Source organism: Malus domestica, chromosome 01 (genome assembly GCF_042453785.1).
Source record: "Malus domestica chromosome 01, GDT2T_hap1".
Taxonomy (NCBI): domain Eukaryota; kingdom Viridiplantae; phylum Streptophyta; class Magnoliopsida; order Rosales; family Rosaceae; genus Malus; species Malus domestica.
The window spans coordinates 21,745,025-21,755,142 of NC_091661.1; the positions used below are offsets into that span (position 1 = coordinate 21,745,025).

The 10,118-nt window shown below is 35.5% G+C and overlaps 1 long non-coding RNA gene across 1 annotated transcript; it reads left to right on the forward strand.

Annotated features, from left to right (window-relative positions):
• The first annotated feature begins 767 nt into the window (after positions 1–767).
• On the forward strand, positions 768–3,058 carry LOC139197413 (uncharacterized). Its single transcript, XR_011582793.1, has 4 exons — positions 768–1,573; positions 1,751–1,839; positions 2,329–2,469; positions 2,629–3,058. It is a non-coding gene; the product is annotated as an uncharacterized lncRNA (long non-coding RNA).
• Positions 3,059–10,118: the final 7,060 nt, after the last annotated feature.

Consider the following 10,118-nt stretch of genomic DNA (forward strand, 5'->3'; position numbering starts at 1 on the left):
TTTGTCCATTTGAACGTCTAATTGTTTGAAATAATAAAAGCAAGCCCTTTTTCTTCTGCAACACCTTTGTTTATTATGTATATTCTTTTCTTTAGATTTATTCAATCTGATGTCATAAATTAAATAGGGGTATGCGAGGGGCCAAAAAAATGTGCGAAAATTGGCTATTTTTGTTCTTCGCCGATATATTCCTAAATTGAACTGTTGATTTTTCTGCAAAAAATGGTATATAACAATAGACCCAATAACTTTACTTCAAAGTTTCAAACTATTCTTCTTCTCCAAACCCTCCAATTCCAATCCCCAGTCCCCAATTTCCCCCAACCACCACCAGCGCCTGATGCTGTCATCGTCCAAATTTTTATGACATTTGACATTGAGACCTCACAAGGTTGGATTTCTCCATCCACCACTGGGAGGAGGTGGAGTTGAGTCTAGTAGTATGGGCTTGTTGGAGGAGGTGAAGTTGCTCTTCAATGAATTATCTTTCTTTGGACCTCATCAAGGTGGAGATTGTTGGTGTATTAAATTGGATCCGAACTCTATGATTGATTGAGTTAAATTGAAAATCTTCTACCAATAATACTTTAGGTATTCAGACTCATGAACATTTCTGAATATACGCCATGCTCTCTTGTTCTCATAGATTAAATACGTGGTGTATCACAACCATAGGTACACAAAGTTCCATGCATCTACCGGTCATGGTAGTACTCCCCCAACGACGTCGTGTCTATATAAGCACCTCAAACAATAAACCTTTCCTCACCTATTCTCTCTCTCTCTCTCTCTCTCTCTCTCGGCTTGCTAAGAATAGATCTTCGCCATTAGTACACTGTACACCCTTCTTCTTCTCTTCTTATATATATATATAAGTTTGTATTTGACCGTTTAATTCTTCCAACTTTTCTTTCTTTTCCTTGTTGTTGTTGTTGGTGGTGGTGGTGGTGTTCTTTCTTTCTTCTTCAATTCTTAATGGTTCACATCTAATCTCCCAAATAACTCACAGTACGTAATCTGATTCTGATCCACAAGTCTTTCAAACCCATGGAATCTATGAATTACACAAGTAGTTGGCGCCGTGTTGTTACCTTGTGCTTATTCTTTTCTTTTTTCATGAAGTTATTTTTAATTTCCCAGTCGTTGAGAATCGTATATTCTGTTAGGGTTCCCAGGGCCTCAGGTCATTGGATCCACTTACCACATCAACCAATGCTCGTGGCTGACGTACACAAAACATCAATTGCTCCCTTTTCTTTTTTCCATATATTTTCTTCATATATTTTTATTTTTATTTCCTTTGCTATTTCGATCATATATTATCTTTCTTCCTTTGGATGATGGTCGTCCAAGTTCAATCTGTACCTTGAGAGAAAAATTGATGATGCAGTCATTGTTTGCGGGTGCCGCATCACCAAGATTCTTAAGTGAGTAGTGTGACATGATTTAATTGATTTAGTTATGCCGATCGGCTCACGGAGTTGAGAATCTTGATGATGCTGCATCAGCGATGGATGACTATACTCCCGCGGAACTGAAAAAGGTCGAGTTTTCAGCATCCAAAACCAACAAGGTAATAAACTCTTTCCAATCATCAGCCGTTAATATTCCATATCGTTGTTTCTTAAACATAACTTGGTTAATTTTTCTTGATCATGTTCTAACGAGTATCATCATTAACGTTTAAAAAAATATATGATATTATACTTACCTTTGTGTTCCATTATATATATGGTTTTTCAATGTGTAGATCAAGTGGGTAACTGCAGTTACTGTAGGATTTTGTTTGTCATGGAAAGAAGAATTTCTGGGTGATTCTGCTTTTGGAGTTCTTTATTGGTGAGTCATATATTTGGAATTTTTGAGATCTATAAATTTGGGAGTTCCTGTAATAAAAAAAAAAATCCAATTGAATCAAAATTTATAGGTGGTGGCCGTCATGTGGTTCAGTGATTCAGGTTTTTTAGAGTACTCTTCAGTATGACATATCTCTATTCTCAATTGAAAACTTGATATCACCTGTGAGGGCTCTGACTCAATCATGAGTTCTCTTTCTTCCAAAGAATACAACCACGTGTCATCATAGTACTCCCAAAAAATTTCTCTGATTTCTATATCATCCTGAGAAAATTCTGAGCTAAGCAGTTACTGTATATCCAAATAGTTTAAAAGCAAAAAAGACAGATGTTGCCTCATCTTTCCAACATAGAGGCATATATATACATATATATATGTGTGTGTGTGTGTGTGTGTGTGTCAATACATATACATATACATATACATACATACATACATACATATATATATATATATATATTTTTTTTGCAGTAATAAGATGGATTTCCGGATTCATAAACATGTGCTATTACCTGAAGAGCTGAGCTTCTAGGCCTATTTCACCATTAGTTATCACCTTCAAGACTACCGGATCTGGCAGCATGCCACCAGCAAATACCTATTAATTAGCATGTGAGTTATGGATTCTTTCAATCACTTATTTTTTATTTAGCGTCACTTCCTTCTACATCACTTGCTATAAAGTACTTTGGAGAATCGTAAACATGTACATGTTCTTTAATGGCTATAGCTACAATTCATATTCTTTAATGGCTCATCTTTACATGTTAGAGCTGGTCGATAGTACTCCAAATACCATGCACGCACATATAAAGCCAGGCAATGCACGACAGAGTCCCCGACATGCAAAACAAGACAAACGTAGAGTCGCAGAGGCTGGAACTCTCTTTTGGTAGAAAGCCTCTGCTGGAACTCAGAACTCAGAAGAGCAAAAGATAATTATTCGTCTCTGTATATATAATATACAATATCTGTGCATGTCTTGTTTTCCCCATAGACAATTGTACGACAGACACACATACAGTACGTATTCAAAGAAGCATCTTCATGGAGGAATGAAAATTGATGATGTTCTAGATTAAATTGCGATTATTTTTTTATTGAATATTGTCAAAGATTATTTGGCTTCAACAATGGAAGAATGGCATAGTTTGTAACTTCAGAATTTATTCTATGTAATTTTACTAACGCTTGCCTACTACCTTTAATTTTTGTAGAGCACTTTTGTTAAGTATGATATTTAAGCAACCATGGCTAACGTTGATCAGAAGAGAGGCGCGCATACATGAAAAAAGAAAAAGAAAAAGAAGAGCATGCATAAACATTTTGAGCCATTGGATTGTCAAATACCATTGTTTTAATTTATTAAAAATCTGAAGAGTCTAATGATTCGCCTGGCCTATAGAATTACATGATAATGGATAAATCAGTATTTCAACGCAGGTTGAGGGAAGAAATGAAAAAATTGTGTCCACTTGAAGGTAGAAGATGAATTATTCATAAAAAAAGAGAAGTTTTCTTCATTATCAAATTTAGTATTCCCTCAATATGAAAAATCATTATCCTCCACTATCAACATACCTTGAATTTAGGACCTTGTTTGATACACATGATTGAATTGGAATGGAGAACTCTTAATATCAAGGTATATTGAAGGTGGAAATGAATATGGTTTTTCATTTATTGAGGATTACCTATGAAGGAAATTCATCCCTCTAATCCATCTTCCATCCAATCTAGGTGTTTATAATTTTATAATTTTATAATTTCTCCCTCAATATACCTTCAATTTAGTAGGTTATTATTCCAATCCAATCTTGTATAGCAAACGAGTCCTAAAATATTATCTATTTCAATCCAATCATAAAGAATGAAGACCTTAGGGTTCTCAACAATCAAAGGTTACTTATGCTTACATTTTTTTTAAGCTTATAAGGGAACTTCTCATATAAAGAAATGTTACGAACGTTAGACCCAAGACTATCCTCATAGCACATACACTTAAGAAGTAGAAGAATCTTAAGCCAAGTCATGTGGGACATTGAAGACAAGGAGCTATTATGTCAAGTGAAAAGAAGGGAGACGAATCGTTCATACATTTGAAGGTCCACAATAGGTTGTAGAGTGAGTGAGAAAGAGAAAAGAAAAATGGTGACTTTGGATGCGGTCGTTATGTATCAACGTTTTTTGACTAAAATCTTGTTGGTTTTCATGAAATTAATGCAATAATGCATTTTTTTGTGTAAGTTGTTATAATTTTTAATTCCATTTAAAAAAAATAAACAAATAAATTAAAATTTGATATTTGTATTTATTTATATTAATGAGATTCTAAATAAAATCCATGATTTGTGGGATTGAAAATATTAAAAAAAATTAATTATACATAAATAAAACCCATGATTTGTAATTACTTATATTAATGACATTTTAAATACAAAAAATTGGTAATTTGTATACGGTATATTTTACATACAAAAAGTTGGTATATTTTATACAAAAAAGGTGATCCGTTTTATATAAAAAAATAGGGTACATTTTATATAAAAAAAACAATGGGTACATTTTACATAAAAAACAATAAATACGTCTTACCTTAAAAAATGAGTGCATTTTACATATAAAAAAGTGGTACATTTTAAAAGACAAATGGGTACAAATAAAGGGTTAAAAAAATATATGAGTACAAATAAAAGTTTCAAAAATATGGACACAAAAAGAATGGGTGCAAACTAAAATTGAAAAGAAAATTGGTACGATTAAAAAAAAAAAAGGGTTGCAAATTAAAATGGGTACAAACTAAACAAAATATATGTGATACAAAATTTAGCCATAAATATAAATATATGAAATGTAACTTTTTTGAGACTAAATGAATATATTTAGAAATAAAATTAAAATATTTTATTATTAAAATAATTAATGACGTTTATTAAAACCAAGAGACCTTAATGAAAAATTGAAAAGGCATAAGATTTCAATCAATGGGGTTGAAAAAAGAGGGATGAGAATCTAATTTATCCAAAATAATAATAATAATAGCAATGAGTATATGCATGCTAAGGTTAAAGCAGATCATTAACCCTTACTGCAAAATTGCTTTTATGCGTATGCAGAAAACTTGATTGATAACTATTTTCTTCAAGAAACTAGAGACGTTATATTCTTCAATAATATATGTGGCTCGAACCTTCTTCTACAACCATCTCACACATTTTATGTTTTTATTTGAATTTTATTGATCATTTTCCCTATCAATCTAGCTGTACAGTCTGACGGTTTTAACGTAAGTTTGGTGTATTACAATTTCAGATCAGTTACGTGCATAAGCTATATAGATATATTTTTTTTTTAATTAGTTCCATCATTTCTTTTGTACTATTCAATAATTTTAAGGGCTAGTTTGATATTGTTGTGCTTTGAAAAAAACCTGCTATGAGAATAAACGGCTGTGCTGTGAGAATAAGCGGCTGTGAAATAAATCAGCAGAGTGTTCAGTAAACTCTTTTGTAAAAGTGCTTTTGGAAAAAAAAGCAGTCTGATAGTGGGTCTTTTCATTAAAGGAGCACTGTAGCTCCGTGTGCTTTGAAAAAAAAGCCAGTTTTTCAAAGCTGCAAATAGCTGCTTCAGCTTTTTCCTTTGATTTCAGCTTATTCTCACAGCAGCTTCCAAAATAAGCCCTTTTTGTTTCAGTTTACCAAACACCTAAAACCCTCACAGTTTTTTTTTATAAGTGCTTTTTTTTAAGCACCTCACTCCCAAACCACCCCTAAGTTCTAACCAGTACTATTCAATAATTCTAACCATAGTACTAAAGATGCTAGATAGCATAGCAATATTTTACATATCTAATGGATAACTAATGGTCCCCATGCAGATGTAGTTGTAGACCAAGATGGTAGCTAGGTATGGCATAGTACAATATATTGACGTGAGCGGCTGACATGGTGTTCCCACATCCAATTCCGACCTAAAAATTATCAAAAAGTACTTGGCATTGTTGTATGATATTCATGTTTGAGAGAAACGCAGCTTGAGAGTAGTAGTGATCATACAACCGTTGGCACTTGTACTGCGTTTTCTTTGAGACCACATGTCGATGTTTGTGAGTAATGACAGTCGACAGAGAGAAGTTGTACTATGTTTTCGTGGCCTTAAGCTAACCTGTTATATTGGCAGTGATTTTGGAGTTTTGGTTGGATTTATAATGACGCTATAGCTTATGATCGTGGTGGCCAAGTGGTCGTTTGGCTTTGGGATATCGGGGTGTCATGCATGAATTTGATATGCTAACTACCTAGCTAGCTTTTAACTTGTAAGTACTTTTCCATGGAAACCTGTATGGACGGCTGCTTAATATTATCATGATGAGGTTGTGAGAGGGGATATATTATTACTTAATTTATTCTAACATTTGAATCTGATTCTCCTAAACTCAGTTGGGGTTGAGGGTAGACATGTCCTAAGTTGACCTTCCCAAGTTCCAACCTTATTTAACTAGTTAATTAAGGCCAAACCCTCGTCAAATCAGGAAAAAGCAGGAAATTAAGGGCATAAACAATAGAGTATAGCCAATTGCGTGGAGCATTCCTAATAATATACAATTAGTAATTAGTTGGATGCTTTAAGAGGTCGGAATGTGTAAGTGTATATATGCATTATATGTAAAAATTTGATAATATGCAGGGCTGGCCTTATTAAAGAGGTTCATGTGGTGCCACTGCCACCACACAAGACCCTAGATTTTTCAAACCCCTCAAATTTTTTTCTGGTCCCTATATGATAGAATCATTTTTTGTGAACTTAAATACAAATTTTTGGTGTTAGCGTAGTTGAAAATTTGCCTACTCTTACTTTACGGAGTCTCCCGTGCGGTTGTTTTTACCGTTTTGCCTGCTTTTAAGCAAAAAAGACAAGTTAACACCATATTATACTTCTCTACAATTGTCTCTCTCCCCCAAAAAAAAACCCTAGATCTAGAATTTCATCGATGCCAGCCCTCTGCTCCGACTTGAGGCTGTTGGCAAACCTCACCGCATCCCCTCCGTCATCCTTCTACCCCGCCATATCTCCTTTTCATGTGAAACTACAGGGCCTAAAAATTTTCAAAGTTGATTTTGATAATAGTTTGAAGAATGCTAGGGTAAATTGCACATGTTTGTTGGTGGATAATGACTGATGATATTTTGTAAGCTTTACATGCATAAAGAGGCATTGCTCTTAATTATAGATAATAACGCGTATATATAATAAATTTGATCTTTCTAACACTGCAAGAATTTTCTAGTTATATTCGCTAAAGTAGATACACTTTGCTATGCACATGAGTTTGAAAATAATGTACGGCTGATGATATACGTACATACACAATAATGCAATAAACAGTTACGAAAGCTAAAATACATCATGCCCGATATGAATACATTAGCTATAATTAGTTTACCATAGTAATATTTGTGTGCTTTTTTAACTTTTGCAGTGGAGATTTTTACTTGTACCATCCTGATTACCTTGAGCCGTTGAAGATCCTGATCACTAGCTAGCTAGTTTATTGTAGTTTGTACCAAGTACTGACCTAGCTAGACCTGATGAACCTTACAGCAAATGCAAATCAAGATTCAGAACACCCGAAACTGTGGTCTTCCATTTGACAAGCAATATAACATATGTGATATCCCATCCCCAAAATTAGTATTTTATTTTATTTTGGACGTATTACGGACATTTAATTGAAGTTAGTTCGTTAATTTCTTTGGTTTTGAGAAAAGTGAAGTGAAGGGTATTTTTGTCATTTTGAATCTCGACCTTTTCGGTCAACTCTTGGGTTGGTTAGATAGAGTTTGATTCCACGAGCGCGTAGAAGTAAACGAATCTTAAATCTAAGTTAGAACGAAGAAGTTACGAGCCTCGAAAGTAGTGAGACCTTTTAGACATGTGGACTTACTATTAGTAGTAAGTTGCCTAAGCCTAATCTGCCAAAAGTAACAGGTTTCCATTTCTGGGGGAACCTGACCCAAAAGCCCAGAAACCCACCCAATTGACCCCCGCGACCTCCCATTTTTCGATGCCGATTTCGGCCAACCCTGGTGGAATTTTTCGACGCCACCACCACCATCTTGAAGCTCTCACTCCCCTCTACAAAACCCAACCAGGAATCACCTTGATTAACCATTGTATGTGGCGGTTCGAGGCCATGAAATCCGACGAAAACCAATGGTGCTCCAACCACCCTTTTCAATTTTCCAGCAAATCGGCAAAGCAATGGCTGACGCCACCACTTGGACTTTGTAGCCCATCATCCTAGGAGTAAATATCGACCAGCCTTGACCCCGTTAGACCACCGTAAGTGACGAATCGACGCTGGGAAGCTTTATGCACCCACAAGCTTTATCAGCAAAATCGACTATCTTCCATCCACTTTTATACTTCGTGGCTGGTATAAAACTTGTTCCTCTTATTGAACTACACCACATAAATTTGAGCTTATTTAGTTAATATTGAAAATTCAGATTTTCTAAACCCTTCACATTGGCTACCACCACGTGTGGCAGTGCATGGGTCCATCCACAAGTCTTGTCTAAGTACCAAATACCTTATAGGGACCTTATGAACCTATGTCTAGCTCAGTTTCCCAAAATTCAATTGTTTGGTGTGGTGACCAAATTGGACCGCCACTCGTTTGTGTGATTGACGACAATCCAATCGTTGGATCATCGTATAATTTTGTGAGCACCCTAGTTATTGGTTGTTTGAGAACTTACAGATAGGGAATCCGATGAGCATATCTTTTGAATTGAATAACCTAGATTTGTTGACCTTAGAGGACCTTTGATTGACGTTTAGACAATGCATTCTATTCTAGAGTGTCACTTATTTTTAGTTTGTTGTTGAGGCTTGATGGAGCTTAGTTGGCTCATCACGATGACGTGCTGTTCTCGGTTGACGTGCGTCTCGATTTACACCAAGTGGCACTTGGCCTCGTTTTATGTGTCGGTCTTAATAAGTTTCCTAAGTGGGGTTTGTGTGTTGTATTAGGTTCTTGGAGGCGGAGTTGGTGAATCTAGAAGTGCAAATAACCCAGGTGGGTGATATTAATATTATGTGATATGGTTATTACCCATGAAATTCCTTGTTATATACTATGTGGATATGACATGGATTTCTAAATGATTATATGGAAATGTGTGCTACGATGCTATGTTTACTTGATGGTGCTATCGGAAATACATATATATGCTATGCTTGAAATGATTGTGATATGTGAGGGCTAGTAAAGGACTGTTAACCCAGTACATGGGGTAATGTGGGATAAAATCGGAATCTGCACCATGTAGCAGTGGTACATAGATGGTCCTACTTGGTTAATCCGCAATGGGGGGCCATATTTTGGGATCGTGTTTGGTTAATCCGCGATGGCCAATCCTTATTACATAGGTATGGCCATACATACATTTTAGGGGTGATCATGCTTGGTTAATCCGCGATGGGTGATCACTACCTATAGTATTCGTAGGAGTGACTCTGCTTGGTTAATCCGTAATGGGGGGTCACTACCTACATGATATTCTCAAGAGTGGTTCTGCTTTGTTAATCTGTAATGGGGGACCACCTCCTGATCGGTTGCCTAATGTAGGCTTCGGCCGAACTGTGTCTCCTTGTAGCCCTAGATTATTGTTTGTTACATATATGAAAGATGAGATTGAATGCCTGTGTGGCTTAATCTAGAAATTGACAATTGAAACAAATAGTTTACATGATGGTGTTGCCTAAAAGAGATCGGATCCAGATGTGACTCATTCCTACTCGTAGTGAAGAGATGTAATGATGAAAAAATATCAATCTCATTCCTACACGTGATTGTATTATTGATGTTGTGTCATTCCTACACGACTTCGGGTTGTGTGATGACTGAATATTATCTTAATAGACGTGTGGTGAGATTTGAAATTGAATAACCATTCCTATACGTAATAATGAGGCGTATGGTGGTTATATAATGAAATATGTGGTAATTAGACCCTTGTGATTACTTGGAGATGATGAAAGGCGAGTGATGAGTCACGATCCGAAGAGAATGACGGAATAATATTGATGGTGATCACATTGACGGTTGGTACGGTATACAAAAGAAGTGTCATGTGTAGACGTAGCACTACTTTGACATTTAATCATTTGTTGTTATTTATATTCACATATATGGTATTATTGTCACTCACACGAGCTTCGTAGCTTATCCGGATTTTGATTTGCCCGGTGCGCCA